The sequence below is a fragment of the Ranitomeya variabilis genome, chromosome 4 (assembly GCF_051348905.1).
Source record: "Ranitomeya variabilis isolate aRanVar5 chromosome 4, aRanVar5.hap1, whole genome shotgun sequence".
Taxonomy (NCBI): domain Eukaryota; kingdom Metazoa; phylum Chordata; class Amphibia; order Anura; family Dendrobatidae; genus Ranitomeya; species Ranitomeya variabilis.
The window spans coordinates 415485874-415501455 of NC_135235.1; the positions used below are offsets into that span (position 1 = coordinate 415485874).

At 43.0% G+C, this 15582-nt stretch overlaps 1 protein-coding gene across 2 annotated transcripts in view; it reads left to right on the top strand.

Annotated features, from left to right (window-relative positions):
- The first annotated feature begins 298 nt into the window (after nucleotides 1–298).
- LOC143765039 (uncharacterized) overlaps nucleotides 299–15582 on the top strand; it is a 54656-nt gene continuing 39372 nt past the window's right edge. The window contains exon 1 of one of the 2 annotated variants that reach the window (XM_077251294.1): nucleotides 299–425. The gene's annotated coding sequence lies outside the window, so the exon portion shown is untranslated. Of the gene's footprint in view, nucleotides 426–3848; nucleotides 4157–15582 lie in introns of those variants that run through there. The other variant, XM_077251293.1, reaches the window with a different exon arrangement.

The following is a 15582-nucleotide window of genomic DNA, read 5'->3' on the forward strand; positions in this document are numbered from 1 at the left end:
TCCAACACAGTTCCTTAGTATAGAGTGTACGTACATATTATGTGTAACACAGTCCCTTAGTATATAGTGTACTCACTAATTCTGTATAACACCATCCTTAGTTACATAGTTTCCTCTTTTACTATGTATAACAGCGTCCCTTATTACATACCATCCTCTCTAGTTATATATGGTGCCATCCCTTATTATATAGCTTCCTCTGCTGTTATGTACACTACTGTCTCTTACATAGTGTTTTCTTGTTAATTTTGTTATTCACAGTGCCCTCTTTTATTACATAATCCCCTCTCTTTTTTAGATATAAAATGGCTGCTGATGGAGGAGCCGGAAACTAGACGACCAGTCCATCAGCTCCTCTATTAGAAAAGAAGCTTTCCCATGGTCCATCAGCCATCATTGCATTATATAGCTAACAAGACAGGATGGTATGTAATAAAAAAATGGGCTTTATATAATCCAATATGTAAGGGACAGCACTGTGCATAAAGAGAGGGCACTGTATAATAAGGGATGGCAATATACATAATAATGGAGACTATGTAATGTATATATACATGTATGTGTGTGTGGCTATATATATATATATATATATATATATATATATATATATATATATATATACAGTGCCTTGCGAAAGTATTCGGCCCCCTTGAACTTTTCAACCTTTTCCAACTTATCATGCTTTACACATACAGATACCAAATGTAAATTTTTGGTGAAGAATCAACAAGTGGAACTCAATTGTGAAGTTGAAAGAAATTTATTGGTTATTTTAAATTTTTGTGAAAATTCAAAAACTGAAAAGTGGGGTGTGCAATATTATTCGGCCCCTTTAGCTTAATACTGTGTTGCGCTACCTTTTGCTGCGATTACAGGTGCAAGTCGCTTGGGGTATGTATCAGTTTTGTACATCGAGAGGCTGAAATTCTTGCCCATTCTTCCTTGGCAAACAGTTCGAGCTCAGTGAGGTTTGATGGAGATCTTTTGTGAACAGCAGTTTTCAGCTCTTTCCACAGATTCTCTATTGGATTGAGGTCTGGACTTTGACTTGGCCATTCTAACACCTGGATACGTTTATTTGTGAACCATTCCATTGTAGATTTTGCTTTATGTTTGGGATCATTGTCTAGTTGGAAGACAAATCTCCGTCCCAGTCTCAGGTCTTTTGCAGACTCCAACAGGTTTTCTTCAAGAATGGTCTTGTATTTGGCTCCATCCATCTTCCCATCAATTTAACCATCTTCCCTGTCCCTGCTGAAGAAAAGCAGGCCCAAACCATGATGCTGCCACCACCATGATTGACAATGGGGATGGTGTGTTCAGGGTGATCAGCTGTGTTGCCTTTACGCCAAACATATCGTTTGGCAGTTGCCAAAAAGTTTGATTTTGGTTTCATATGACCAGAGCACCTTCTTCCACATGTTTGATGTGTCTCCCAGGTGTCTTGTTGCAAACTTTAAATGACACCATTTATGGATATCTGTGAGAAATGGCTTTCATCTTGCCACTCATCCATAAAGACCAGATTTGTGCAGTGTTCGACTGATTATTGTCCTATGGACAACAGACTGTCCCACCTCAGCTGTAGATCTCTGCAGTTCATTCAGCGTGATCATGGGCCTCTTGGCTGCATCTCTGGTCAGTCTTCTCCTTGATTGAGATGAAAGTTTAGAGGGACGGCCGGGTCTTGGCAGATTTGCAGTGGTATGATACTCCTTCCATTTCAATATGATCACACTTGCACAGTGCTCCTTGGGATGTTTAAAGTTTTGGAAATCATTTTGTATCCAAATCCGGCTTTAAACTTCTCCACAACAGTATCACGGACCTGCCTGTTGTGTTCCTTGGTCTTCATGATGCTCTCTGTGCTTCAAACAGAACCCTGAGACTATCACAGAGAAGGTGCATTTATACAGAGACTTGATTACACACAGGTAGATTATATTTATCATCATTAGGCATTTAGGACAACATTGGATCATTTAGAGATCCACAATGAACTTCTGGAGTGAGTTTGCTGCACTGAAAGTAAAGTGGCCGAATAATATTGCACGCCCCACTTTTCAGTTTTTTAATTTCCACAAAAATGTAAAATAACCAATAAATTTCGTTCAACTTCACAATTGTGTTCCATTTGTTGTTGATTCTTCACCAAAAATTTACATTTGGTATCTTTATGTTTGTAGCATGATATGTGGGAAAAGGATGAAAAGTTCCAGGGAGCCGAATACATTCACAAGGCACTGTATATATATATAGCTTTGTCGCCATAAAAGGAGGGGCGCCCAGACACATTTCTTGCACAGGGGCCCCAAGCTGTCAGTGTCTGCCCCTATATGTACATATATTCCATGTTCATTCCCCACCTATCAAGCTCAGGGAATATAATATAAACCTGTTTATATGGGATATGTGTTCATTCTCCTATTATCTACATATATTCCATGTTCATTCCCCACCTACCAAGCTCAGGGAATATAATATACACCTGTTTAAATGGGATATGTGTTCATTCCTCTATTCTCTACATATATTCCATGTTCATTCCCCACCTATAAAGCACAGGGAATATAATATACACCTGTTTATATGGGATATGTGTTCATTCCTCTATTCTCTAAATATATTCCATGTTCATTCCCCACCTATAAAGCACAGGGAATATAATATACACCTGTTTATATGGGATATGTGTTCATTCTCCTATTATCTACATATATTCCATGTTCATTCCCCACCTATCAAGCACAGGGAATATAATATACACCTGTTTATATGGGATATGTGTTCATTCTCCTATTATCTACATATATTCCATGTTCATTCCCCACCTATCAAGCACAGGGAATATAATATACACCTGTTTATATGGGATATGTGTTCATTCTCCTATTATCTAAATATATTCCATGTTCATTCCCCACCTATAAAGCACAGGGAATATAATATACACCTGTTTATATGGGATATGTGTTCATTCCTCTATTCTCTACATATATTCCATGTTCATTCCCCACCTATCAAGCACAGGGAATATAATATACACCTGTTTATATGGGATATGTGTTCATTCCTCTATTCTCTACATATATTTCATCTTCATTCCCACCTATCAGGCACAGGGAATATATTATACACCTGTTTATATGGGATATGTGTTCATTCCTCTATTCTCTACATATATTTCATGTTCATTCCCCACCTATCAGGATCAGGGAATATAATATACACCTGTTTATATGGGATATGTGTTCATTCCTCTATTCTCTACATATATTTCATGTTCATTCCCCACCTATCAGGCACAGGGAATATAATATACCTGTTTATATGGGATATGTGTTCATTCCTCTATTCTCTACATATATTTCATCTTCATTCCCACCTATCAGGCACAGGGAATATATTATACACCTGTTTATATGGGATATGTGTTCATTCCTCTATTCTCTACATATATTTCATGTTCATTCCCCACCTATAAAGCTGAGGGAATATAATATACCTGTTTATATGGGATATGTGCTTATTCCACTATTATCTACATATATTCCATATCCAAGATTCAGAAGAAATATACAGGTGCTTCTCACAAAATTAGAATATCATCAAAAAGTTAATTTATTTAAGTTCCTCAATACAAAAAGTGAAACTCATATTATATAGAGTCATTACAGACAGAATGATCTATTTCAAGTGTTTATTTCTGTTAATGTTGATGTTGATGATTATGGCTTACAGCCAATGAAAACTCAAAAGTCATTATCTCAGTAAATTAGAATAATTAACAAAAAACACCTGCAAAGGCTTCCTAAGCGTTTAAAAAGGCCACTTGGTCTGCACTGTCAGTGGTTCCTGTGAGGTCCTCCCTCAGGTCACCTCAGCACTGAGTTGTGTACAGTGGACACTCTGTCTGGTGACATAAAAAAAATCAACTCTAATGTAGACACAAATGACCGAGCACAGGCAGCCGGGATCACTGAATGTAGCACAACATTCTAGGACCAACCGCAGCCTGACTCCTCCTATACATGTGACTGATCACATGGTCATGACATCATCCAGGGTCCTGCTGCTCACTGAAAGGTCCTTGTCCTAACAATATTCATTTGCCAGAAGTAAAACAGATGTCGGAGATTTGCTTGACGTTTTTCAGGTAAGAGGGGGACGGAGAGCTGGGCAGCGGCCGATGCGATTACATGTGTGTATATATGGCTCCAGCCTTCTCCCAGGCTGGGCACAGGGGCAGAAGTGTCTGAGCTCAGGTGTTACACTCCTCAATGTTCAAATTGCAACACAATGAAGAAATAGTGGTGGAATGATGGAAATCACAGGCTGGAGTACACACTGTGGCTGCTATTAGTGAGGTTATTAATGGCTGTCTGATAAATCCATACCTCCCAACTTTTGAGCAGAGAGAAGGACCGATAATGCGGTGCACGTAGGGAATTTTGACCCCCGTCCACATCCATTTGCCATTTCTTTCTCCCCAGGCTGGTAGTAAGGGGTAGAGGGTGGTAGAGGGGCGCTGGTAGTAAGGGGTAGAGGGTGGTAGAGGGGCGCTGGTAGTAAGGGGTAGAGGGTGGTAGAGGGGCGCTGGTAGTAAGGGATAGAGGGTGGTAGAGGGGCGCTGGTAGTGAGGGATATTCAGCAGACGTCTGAGACTGCAGGGTGTAGACCCAAATCTGGGACAGTTGGGACTAGAGATGAGCGGATGGTTTCCCAGGTCAGTGGTACCTGGCGGCAGGACGGGAGGCCGTGGATCTGTAACCTTCCGGTGTCCCCGGTGCGGGTTTTGATCACCCAGAGCCGGTGGGACGTCATCTGTGCGTCCTGCTCATCTCTAGCTGGGACCTGTGGATTATTTGTTGTTCCTTCATTCACAGTCGGAGCCACCAGAACTTTCTTATCTTTATGTAGCTTCTAGTGATGAGCGAACGTGCTCAGATAATATGTTCAAGTCCCCGTGGCTGGATGTTTTGTGCCTGTTAGGCAATCCCCACGTGTGTTGTGGCTGTCTAAGGCTATGTGCACATGTTAAGTATTTGATTGCAGAAACTTCTGCATATCTAGGAATTTGTTGGCCGCAAAAGCGCAATGAAAAAATGCACGTTTTTATGCGTCTTTGTACAGCAATGAATGCTTTTTGGAGCTGAATAAAGATATTTGAAAACAGATAAAAAAAAAAAAGTTTTGTGATGTAATTTGTTCAACCCCTTTTTTCATGATTAATTGTCCCATCCTAGGCTAAAAATACCAGCCCTCAGCTGCCCTAGAAATGGCATTTCATATTTGAAGCACCATTCTGTCCCTTATCCCAGGCTCTTCCCGATGCCCTGGTGCAGTCTGGTAATGGGATTAGGGGTATAGTAATGAGGAGGTGTCAGCCAGGAAACCCTCATAACTCCTTATTTACAGACTTACAGGTTTAGTAAAATAAACACATACTGAGAATAAAACACTATTTGAAATAAAACACAATTTTTTAATTATTTAAATTATTATTATTATAGCGCCATTTACTCCATGGCGCTTTACATGTGAGGATTGGTATACATAATAAAAAAACAAGTACAATAATCTTAATCAATACAAGTCACGACTGGTACAGGAGGAAAGAGCAACCTGCCCGTGAGGGCTCACAATCTAGAAGGGATGGGTAAGAATACAGTAGGCGAGGGTAAGGCTAGGTTCACATTGCGTTAGTGCAGTCTGTTCAACGCATACGCTAACGGACTGCGCTAACGCAAGTGCCGACTTTGGCACAGCGCTAGCGCAGATGGAGCATATGCTTGCTCCATCTGCACTAGCAGTGACGGACCCGGAAACGCTGCAGCCCGCGTCTCGGGTCCGTCACTCAATGACAGCACATCGCCTAGCGCACGCCCATTGTGGGCGTGCGCTAGCGATGCGTCCGACATTGCATTCAATGGCGGCGTTAACGGACTACGTTACACCGCGTTATGCTGCGGTGTAACGTAGTCCGTTTAACGTACCGCCATAACGCAATGTGAACCCAGCCTAAAGCTGATTGTGCAGCAGTTTGGTCTATCGGTGGTTACAGCAGGTTGTAGGCTTGTCGGAAGAGGTAGGTCTTTAGGTTATTTTTGAAGGTTTCCACTGTAGGCGAAAGTCTGATATGTTGTGGTAGAGAGTTCCAGAGTAGGGGGGATGTGCGGGAGAAATCTTGTATGCGATTGTGGGAAGAGGAGATAAGAGGGGAGTATAGAAGAAGATCTTGTGAGGATCAGAGGTTGCGTGCAGGTAAGTACCGGGAGACGAGGTCACAGATGTATGGAGGAGACAGGTTGTGGATGGCTTTGTATGTCATGGTTAGGGTTTTGAACTGGAGTCCTTGGGTAATGGGGAGCCAGTGCAGGGATTGACAGAGGGGAGAGGCTGGGGAATATAGCAGGGGGACAGATGGATTAGTCAGGCAGCAGGGTTTAGAATAGACTGGAGGGGTGTGAGAGTGTTTGAGGGGAGGCCACAGAGCAGGAGGTTGCGGTAGTCAAGGCGGGAGATGATGAGGGCATGGACTCGGATTTTTGCAGATTCTTGGTTTAGGAATGTATGGATCCGGGAAATATTTTTGAGTTGAAGTTGGCAGGAAGAGGAAAGGGCTTGGATATGCGGTTTGACGGAGAGATCAGTGTCAAGGATTACCTCGAGGTAGCGAGCTTGTGGAACTGGGGAGAGTGGGCAGCCATTTATTTTAATGGATAGGTCTGTTGGGGGAGTCAAGTGAGATGGAGGAAAGATGATGAATTCTGTTTGGTCCATATTAAATTTTAGAAATCTAGCGGAGAAGAATGATGAAATAGCAGACAGACATTCTGGTTAGTAGGGTGGTGATATCTGGTCCAGAGATGTAGATCTGTGTGTCGTCAGCATAGAGATGATACTGAAAGCCATGGGACTCTATGAGCTGTCCAAGGCCAAAGGTATAGATGGAGAAGAGCAGAGGCCCTAGGACTGAACCTTGCGGGACTCCGACAGATAGGGGGCGAGGTGAGGAGGTGGTGTGCGAGTGGGAGACGCTGAATGTCCGGTCTCTTAGGTATGACAAAATCCAAGATAGGGCCAAGTCAGTGATGCCAAGAGATGAGAGGGTCTGTAATAGTAGGGAATAGTCCACTGTGTCAAAGGCAGAAGACAGGTCTAGGAGGAGGAGGACAGAGTAGTGTCGCTTGGCTTTGGCAGTTAATAGGTCATTGGTGACCTTAGTTAGGGCAGTTTCAGTGGAGTGATGTGGCTGGAAGCCAGATTGAAAGCGGTCTATGAGGGAGCAGGAAGAGAGGTGGGAGGACAGTTCAAGATGGACGTGTTGTTCCAGTATTTTTGAGGCAAAGGGGAGAAGTGATATGGGGCGATAGCTAGATGCAGAGGATGAGTCAAGAGAGGGCTTTTTGAGGATAGGTGTGATTGAAGCATGTTTAAAGCTTGAGGGGAAAACACCAGTTGTCAGTGATAGGTTGAAGAGATGGGTTAGGGTTGGGATGAAGACTGTGGCGAGGTTTAGGATGAAGTGGGATGGGATCGGGTCAAGTGCACAGGTGGTGAGATGTGATCTTGAGAGTAGAGTGGAGAGTCGATCTTCTGTAATGGTGGAGAAGTTGGTTTTGGAGGAGGAGGGCTGGGCAGTTAGGAGGAAGGGCTCTGGGGGTTGTCGACCAAAACTGTCTCTGATGTTATCAATCTGCTTGAAAAATGAGGCAAACTCTTCGGCCGAGATGAGTGGAGAGGGAGGGGGTGCTGGGGGACAGAGGAGAGAATTGAAGGTGAATAACTGTTTAGGGTTGTGAGACAGGGAGGATATGAGAGATGAGAAATAGGTTTGTTTTGCTGCAGCGAGTGTGGCCTTGAAAGTAGTGAGGGACTGTGACTGTTTGAATGCAGTGAATAGCTCGTTGGAATATGATCTTTTCCATCTCCGCTCAGCAACCCATCTCAGTTCTCTGGTCAGGCTGGTGTGCCAGGGCTGTCTGTTGATTTTGCGAGCTTTGGTATGTGTGCGAGGGGCAACAGATTCCAGAGCTACAGCTATTGCAGTGTTATATAAAGCAGCAGCATCCGCAATGTGTAGGGAACTTATGTCTGTAAGAGGGAGGAGGGATTCAGAGAGTGAGTGTAGATCGAGGTGTTTAAGATTTCTGCAAGGGTGTGCAAGTTTGTGGAGTGGGGATTGTGGACAAGGAGTGGAGAGGGAAGAGAAAGTAAGTAGGTTGTGGTCAGAAAGAGGTAGAGGCGAGTTAGAGAGGTTAGATAGGGAGCAGAGGCGGGTGAAGATGAGGTCCAATGTGTGGCCATCTTAGTGAGTGGCTGCAGAAGACCAATGAGCAAGGCCGATGGAGGAAGTGAGAGATAGAAGTTTAGTGACAGCTGAGAGGGAAGTATCAATATCGATGTTGAAGTCGCCCATGATGATAGTGGGGATGTCCGTGGAAAGGAAATGAAGTAGCCAGATGGTGAAATGGTCAAAGAAGGTGGTGGGGGGCGGTAAATGACAGCCAGTTGGAGGTTGGAGGGGGAATAGATGCTCACCGAATGCACCTCAAAGGAAGGGAGGGTAACAGAGGGTGGCAGTGGGATTGGGATGAAGGAGCAGTTATCTGACAGGAGAAAACCAACTCCTCCACCATGCTTGCTGCTGGGGCGGGGGGTGTGGGAAAGGTGGAGTCCACCATACGAGAGTGCAGCAGGAGAGGCTGTATCAGAGGGAGTGAGCCAGGTTTCGGTGATGGCGAGGAAGGAAAGTTTGTGAGTAATGAAAAGATCATGGATGTCGGAAAGTTTGTTGTAGACAGAGCGAGCGTTCCATAGTGCTCCTATTAGTGGGACTGGGGAAGCAGAGGCTAGGCGAATGGGTATAAGGTTAGAGAGGTTACAGAAATTTGTGATAGAGCATGAATGGGAGGTAGAACTTACTGTGGAGATGTGGTGAGGAGGACCAGGATTTGGAGCAATATCACTAGCAGTGAGGAGGAGCAGAGAAAGTGTTAGCAGGTGGGAGCAGGAGAGAGCATGATGTGGCTGTCTGTGTTTGGAGACAGAGGACTGTATATTGAGAAACAGTTTAGAGGAGGAGGTGAGATGGATGGGGAGGATTGAAGAAGAGATGACCAGTTCTTTACTAGGTGTAGGGATTAGGGGGTTAATAGAAATTGAAGGATTATATGGGGTGAGAGTGGAAACAAACAGAAACATTGTTTACAGTGACTATATCCAGTTACCTTCAGTTCCCTTCTGGTTCAATTCTGGAATTAATTCTGAGCACCACACTTCTATGATACATGGGGCAGACTGATGTCTTGGCAGACTTAGGCTGCTGTCACACTAGCAGTATTTGGTCAGTATTTTACATCAGTATTTGTAAGCCAAAACCAGGAGTGGAACAATTAGAGAAAAAATATAATAGAAACATATGCACCACTTCTGCATTTATCACCCATCCTGGTTTTGGCTTACAAATATTGATGTAAAATACTGACCAAATACTGCTAGTGTGACGGCAGCCTTATGCTATACAATATATGTGCAACAAAGTTAATTCAGGTGTGAAGCAGAGAGGCGTGGTCTGTGCTCATCTTGGTCAGATATATAAGAATGGACCATATGTATATGATCAAGGCAGAATAAACAAGGTCATAAATAACATTGGGGGTATTGCAGGGGTCAGTTGAAAAGCATACCAAGTTTTGCTACAGGCTGTTGTAGGAAAGATCAATGTGGAAAGCTGGATGACATACTACGTTTTGCTACAGTGTGAGGTAGGAAAGTTCAGTGTGGAAAGATGGATGACATACCAAGATCTGCTACAGGCTGAGGTAAGAAAGTTCAGTGTGGAAAAGCTGGATGACATACCAAGTTTTGCTACAGGCTGAGGTAGGAAAGTTCAGTGTGGAAAAGCTGGATGACATACCAAGTTTTGCTACCGGCTGAGGTAGGAAAGATCAGTGTGGAAAGCTGGATGACATACCAAGATTTGCTACAGACTGAGGTAGGAAAGATCAATGTGGAAAGCTGGATGACATACACTACCGTTCAAAATTAGGGTCACTTAGAAACGTCCTTATTTTTTAAAGAAAAGCACAGTTTTTTCCAATGAAGCTAACAATAAATGATTCAGAAATACACTCTATACATTGTTAATGTGGTAAATGACTATTTTAGCTGCAAACGTCTGGCTTGTAAAGCAATATCTACATAGGTGTATAGAGGCCCATTTCCAACAACCATCACTCCAGTGTTCTTATGGTACTTTGTGTTTGCTGTGTAAGAAGGCTAATGGATGGTTAGGATACCCTTGAAAACCCTTGTGCAAGTATGTTAGCACAGCTGAAAACAGTTTGGCTGATTAGCGAACCTATAAACCTGACCTTCCTTTGAGCTAGTTGAGAATCTGGAGCATTACATTTGTTCCATTAAACTCTCAAAATGGCTAGAAAAAAATAACTTTCATGTGAAATTCGACAGTCTATTCTTATTCTTAGAAATAAAGGCTATTCCATGCGAGAAGTTGGCAAGAAACTGAAGATTTCCTACAACGTGGTGTACTACTCCCTTCAGAGGAGAGCACCAACAGGCTCTAACCAGAGTAGGAAGAGAAGTGGGAGGCCCCGCTGCACAACTGAGCAACAAGACAAGTACATTAGAGTCTGTAGTTTGAGAAATCGATGCCTCACAGGTCCTCAACTGGCAGCTTCATTAAATAGTACACACAAAACATGAGTGTCAACGTCTACAGTGAAGAGGCGACTCCGGGATGCTGGCATTCAGGGCAGAGTGGCAAAGAAAAAGCCATATCCGAGACTGGCTAATAAAAAGAAAAGATTAATATGGCCAAAAGAACACAGACATTGCACAGAGGAAGATTGGAAAAAAGTGTTATGGACAGACGAATCCAAGTTTGAAGTGTTTGGATCACACAGAAGAACCTTTGTGAGACGCAGAACAACTGAAAAGATGCTGGAAGAGTGCCTGACGCCATCTGTCAAGCATGGTGGAGGTATTGTGATGGTCTGGGGTTGCTTTGGTGCTGGTAAAGTGGGAGATTTGTACAAGGTAAAAAGGATTTTGAATAAGGAAGGCTATCACTCCATTTTGTAACACCATGCCATACCCTGTGGACAGCGCTTGATTGGAGCCAATTTCATCCTACAACAGGACAATGACCCAAAGCACACCTCCAAATTATGTAAGAACTATTTAGGGAAGAAGCAGGCAGCTGGTATTCTATCTATAATGGAGTGGCCAGCGCAGTCACCAGATCTCAACCCCATTGAGCTGTTGTGGGAGCCGCTTGACCGTATGGTACACAAAAAGTGCCCATCAAGCCAAGCCAACTTGTGGGAGGGACTTCTGGAAACATGGGGTGACATTTCTCCAGATTACCTCAGCAAATTAACTGCTAGAATGCCAAAGATCAGCAATGCTGTAATTGCTGCAAAGGGAGCATTCTTTGACGAAAGCAGAGTTTGAAGGAGAAAATTATTATTTCAAATAAAAAAAATTTTTTCGCACCTTGTCAATGTCTGGACTAGATTTTCAATTCATTTGGCAACTGATTTGAATAATAAAAGAATGAGTTTTCATCGAAAACACAAAATTGTCTGGGTGACACTAAACTTTTGAACCGTAGTGTACCAAGTTTTGCTACAGGCTGAGGTAGGAAAGTTCAGTGTGGAAACGCTGGATGACATACCTGCAGGGAGAATAGATAAATATACATGCTGATTAGAGTGCAATGATATCAGATGGCAGGGTACAATCAGTATACATCATTCTGGAATTAATTCTGAGCATTACACTTCTATGATACACTTATGTGATACACGGGGCAGACTGAAATTAACCCAATATACTCATCCAGGTTGTACATTAATATAAGGGTTAAAATGATGTCTCATGTTGTCACCAGCCTATGTAGGGAGTATTCACAGAATGAACCTATATGGGCTGTAACCAAACGGCAACTGGCAGAACTCAGCGTGCACCGCGATACCTGGCGGTGGTGATGCATATAGTGTTATTTAAGTTCATATCCCACGCGGACATTTTTTTTCATTTATGAAAATATTGCTTGGACTCCCATGTAATTTTCTTATCCAGCAGAGGGAAAGCTGAGGGCTGATGTTAATGTTCTGGGAAGGAGACAATAGCCAAAGGTCCCCAGTCTATTAATATCAGCTCACAGCTGTTTGCTTAGCCTTTACTGGCTGGTTGACCCCACAGTGCTCTGACTGTCAGTAGCGATATTACCACTGATGATAGCCGCCAAGTGTTTCTTGTGCGGGAAACACCTGATATAGGAGCAAAAACACCGCAAATCTTCAAACCTTTTTATACCTGCATTTTTACTGCGCATTTGACTGACTCTTTTTAAGTCAATGGGTGAAAAACGTGGCGAAAAACGTACAAAGAATTGACATGCTGTGGATTTAAAAGCAGCACAAATCCTGAAAGAAAAATTACTGATCATCTGCACAGCACTTCAGGATTCTCATTGACTTTGCTGGCATAAGGATTCGCTAGCGTTTTGGGGCAATTCTGAGTGAAAGAAAATGCACCAAAAATGCACCATGTGCACACAGCCTAACGATTGCGAAACATGCAGCCACAGGGACTCGAGCATATTAGTCAAGCACGCCCAAGATACTCTGATAACTCTCGAGCATGCCCTGAATAACACGTTATCCCTGCACATTCGCTCATCACTACTAGCTTCACTATACAACATCTGCTTGTTTGTGTCTGTAAGGTCGTGTTCACACGTTGCAGAAATGCAGTTTTTTTTTTTGTTTTCTGCAGGACCCACACAATAACAATCTTCTCCCCCTTATTTGATGCGTGTTTGGTGCAGATGTAAAGCCACCTTTTTAATGTGTTTTTTTATAGCACAGAAAAGTTTTGATTCTGCACTTAAGGCCGGTTTCACACGTCAGTGATTCCGGTACGTGAGGTGACAGTTTCCTCACGTACCGGAGACACTGACACACGTAGACCCATAAAAATCAATGCATCTGTGCAGATGTCATTGATTTTTTGCGGACCGTGTCTCCGTGTGCCAAACACGGAGACATGTCAGTGTTCGTGGGAGCGCACGTTTTACACGGACCCAATAGAGTCAATGGGTCCGCGTAAAACACGGACCTCACACGGACATTCTCCGTCTGGGGTCCGTGTGCGTGCAGGAGACAGCGCTACAGTAAGCGCTGTCCCCCCCACATGGTGCTGAAGCCGCGATTCATATCTTCCCTGTAGCAGCGTTTGCTATAGAGAAAATATGAAGAATAGTGTTAAAAATAAAGATCCATGTGTCCGCCGCCCCCCCACCCCCTGTGCGCCCCCCCGCTGGTCAGAAAATACTTACTCGCTCCTTCCTGGTCTGGCCGCGCCTCCTACTGTATGCGGTCACGTGGGGCCGATCATTTACAATCATGAATAGTCGGCTCCGCCCCTATGGGAGGTGGAGCCACATATTCATGACTGTAAATGATCGGCCCCACGTGACCGCATGCAGGAGAAGCCGCGGCCAGACCAGGAAGCAGCGAGGGAGCGGGTAAGTATTTTCTGACCAGCGGGGGGGCGCACAGGGGGTGGGGGGGCGGCGGACACATAGATCTTTATTTTAAACACTATTCTTCATATTTTCTCTACAGCAAACGTTGCTACAGGGAAGATATGAATCGCAGCTTCTGCACCATGCAGAGTGGGTACCACACGCTCCGTGTGGTACCCACTCGCCATACGGGCGGCACACGTGTGCCGCATGTATGGCCTCCGTGAGTTCCCAGGCACACGGACACGGATAACTCCGGTACCGATTTATTCCGGTACCGGAATTATCTGGACGTGTGGGACAGCCCTTAAAAAGTTACTCCTGTTTTTTACATGCAGTTTTTTTAGGCTCCACATAGAAGACAATAGATAAAATACAGCGCCAAAACAGATCAGCGGAGTCTTTAGACAATAGGGAGCGCAGTTTTCATGAAATCACATCCACTTTGGACAAACACAGCAGAATTTTGGTGCCAACTAAGCAGCAGAAAATACTCAGCATTTACGCTACATGTGAACATGGCCTAAATGTCCAACAAAGTGGATGTGATTCCATGAAAACTGTGCCCCATGTGGTCTAAAGACGCTGCTGAACTCTGCAGTTTTGGTGCATTTTTTCTCTATAGGCCTCTTCTAATAAAAACGCTTGAAAATAAAATGCTGATCAAAGCTTTTCTGTATTATTAAAAAAGAGTTAAAAACTCTACTTCATATATGCATCCCTGTCGCAAGTCATGTCTAGTGCTCATGTCAGGCACATCAAGTATTATCGTTGTTATATCGACGACTTATTTATCATCTGGTGTGACACAGAGGCTGAGGCATCCTGTTTTATGGAACAACTAACACATGGGGTTTATCTTTTACAGCTTACATTTCCAAGGATAATATGGTCTTCCTGGATCTTGAATTATATTCAGATCAATTGATTCAGAACAGAACACATTTCAAACCCGTAGGCGTCAATGATTACTTTGACTATTATAGTGCACACTACAACAAATGGAAAATGAATATACCTCCTAGTGAGTTCAGACTCATAAAAAAGAAAAAAAAACTCCACCTCCACATTTGAATATTTCAATCAGTCAAAAATACTTAGAAATAAGTTCACAGAAAAAAGGTACCAGAAAGCACTCGTTCAGATGGCCTTTAAAAAGAATCTCCAACTTCAACAGGGAAATTGTCTTAATGCAAACAAAAATGGGTCGTCCGAACAAACAAATGGATCCAACGATATAACATGGTGGAGGTGCAGTTTTGTAACCGCATGTAATAGGGGGAACCAATTAATGATGAAGATCCGAAATAAATATTGTCCAGGCCAAAGAAAGAAAAAAAAAACAGAAAGAAAAAAATAAAAGCTACAACAAATGGAAAAATGATCAACAGAAACAAGAAGATATGTTGAAAAGTATATAGGAAGATGTATCCATTTTTATGGCTTTACAATTCACACTTTTTGCTGGTGTTAAATATATTATGTACAATCGCTGTTCGGATGGTGATTGAAGACCCCTCACAGCATTATTGTTGTAGCTTGTGTAAGGCAGTTTATTTCCACCCATTGGCAGGTATTCTGGGGGGTTATGGGGGAAGTGAAATTTATTAATTAGTAAATCTATCAATCAGTCCACCCCATTCCAATACTAGTGAAAGGTATAAATAGGTTTTATGGCTCATACCAGACATGCACCTGATGAAGGCTGGATCGCCGAAATGCGTTGTGTTTTTATAATCCTTTGACCTTATTACATTCTCTAGCAATCCTGTGTTGGATGCTTTTCATTAATAAAACATTTTTAGTTAGATTTCTGGATCCTCAGTATCTTCAGGTGAAAGCGCCTTTTGGCTTGGGTTTTTTCATCTGCAGATTTTTGCTATGTAATCTAAGAACAGCATGATGTAAGAACAGAGACCCTGATTCCAGCGATGTGTCACTTACTGTTTTGCTTTCTGCAGTTTTGATAAAATCTGTGTATTATCTGCTGCAGATCTAGCATTTATCTGAATGCTGAGCTC